The sequence below is a fragment of the Octopus bimaculoides genome, unplaced genomic scaffold (assembly GCF_001194135.2).
Source record: "Octopus bimaculoides isolate UCB-OBI-ISO-001 unplaced genomic scaffold, ASM119413v2 Scaffold_221516, whole genome shotgun sequence".
NCBI lineage: Eukaryota > Metazoa > Mollusca > Cephalopoda > Octopoda > Octopodidae > Octopus > Octopus bimaculoides.
Window position 1 is genome coordinate 2,799 of NW_026329892.1, and position 1,781 is coordinate 4,579.

A 1,781-nucleotide genomic window follows, 5' to 3' on the forward strand; every position below is an offset into this window, starting at 1 on the left:
CAAATTTAATTAAAAAAAAAAGAAAAAAATAATAGTAGGTTCCAACGAGTTTCGAACTCAAGACCTTTTGCATGTTAAGCAGAATGAACCCTAAATTGTAGACAGTGCCCCTATTTATTCAGTTACTTCATAGAAAACATATAAACAAAAGACTAGAATTATCAAATTTAATTAAAAAAAAAAAACTAATAGGTTCCAGCGAGTTTCGAACTCACGACCTTCTGCGTGTTAAGCAGATGTGATAACCACTACACCATGGAACCACATGGCTTTCTGCATTTATTAAACTATTTAAGGATAGTTTTTAGATGTTGTGATGTTGGCGTTGTTTCATTTCATTTAATTTGGTGCAAAATTCTTTTTAATACGAATACGTATGTCTCTGCTACTATAGCCGTATAGATAATCTTTCTAATATTGCCACAAGGTTATCGATTTTGTGAGACGGGGTTAAATCTATTTCATCGACTTCACTGTTCGACTGGAACTAATTTTATCAACCGCGAAGGGATAAGCAAAGTCGAACTCGGCGAAATTTGAACTGACGGCGTAAAACTGGCAAATTGCTGTTAAAACTGAATAAATAGGGGCACTGTCCACAATTTAGGGTTCATTCTGCTTAACATGCAAAAGGTCTTGAGTTCGAAACTCGTTGGAACCTACTATTATTTTTTTCTTTTTTTTTTAATTAAATTTGCTAATACTAGTCTTTTATGTTTTGATGTTTTCTTTGAGGTAACTAAATTTTTTATTTTTTATTTTTTCTTAACAATTTAGTGCCATTGTCTTTTATATGTGGATGTTTTCTTTGAAATATCTGAATACATAGTAGAATGCCTCAAATAATGGTTCTCAGTCACTTTGGTTCCACGCTCCGCTTTCAATTTGACAGGATCGCACCCGAGCATGTACGGACAGTATATCCTTTATCTTCTATCTCCTTGATTCAATCATTGAACTACGGCCATGCTGGAGCACGGTGATAAAATGAAAAAAAAAAAAAATTAATGAAGCGGCGTTGTAGGTTTCGAACTCAAGACCTTTTGCATGTTAAGCAGAGCGAAGCCTAAATTGTGGAGAATGCCCCTATTTTTTCAGTTACTTCATAGAAAACATCTAAACAAAAGACTAGAATTATCAAATTTATTAAAAGAAAAAATAGATTCCAGCGAGTTTCGAACTCACGACCTTCTGCGTGTTAAGCAGATGTGATAGCCACTACACCATGGAACCACATGCTTGTCTGCTTTTATTAAATTATTTAAAGATAGTTTTTAGACGTTATGATGTTGGCGTTGTTTCATTTCATTTAATCTGGTGCAAAATTCTTTTTAATACGAATACGTATGTCTCTGCAACTATAGCATTATAGACAATCTTTCTAATATTGTCACAAGGTTATCGATTTTGTGAGACGGGGTTAAATCGATTTCATCGACCTCACTGTTCGACTGGTACTAATTTTATCAACCGCGAAGGGATAAGCAAAGACGAACTCGGAGAAATTTGAACTCACAGCGTAAAACCGGACAAAATGCTGTTAAAACATTTTGTCTGGCGTGCTTAATGCCTTTGCGATTGTAATGATATAAAATAGGTGCGGCTATGCTTGTATGCTTAAGAAACTCGCTTTGCAACAACGTGATTTCAGGGTCAATTATATCGTTGCTATTATGCAAAAGTGTCGTAAGTCCAAATCGTTGCTGTTTCAGAAAACGAAAAAAATAGTTGCACCATTCTATAGCAAAACTACGCTTTGAAAATTTTTGATATCTGAAGCA

The 1,781-nt window shown here is 34.5% G+C and overlaps 2 non-coding genes across 2 annotated transcripts; both read right to left on the bottom strand.

Annotated features, from left to right (window-relative positions):
- Positions 1-190: 190 nt before the first annotated feature.
- On the bottom strand, positions 191-263 carry Trnav-aac (transfer RNA valine (anticodon AAC)). Its single transcript has one exon. It is a non-coding gene; the product is annotated as a tRNA-Val (tRNA).
- An 897-nt stretch (positions 264-1,160) lies between these two features.
- Positions 1,161-1,233, bottom strand: Trnav-aac (transfer RNA valine (anticodon AAC)). Its single transcript has one exon. It is a non-coding gene; the product is annotated as a tRNA-Val (tRNA).
- Between the last annotated feature and the right edge of the window lie 548 nt (positions 1,234-1,781).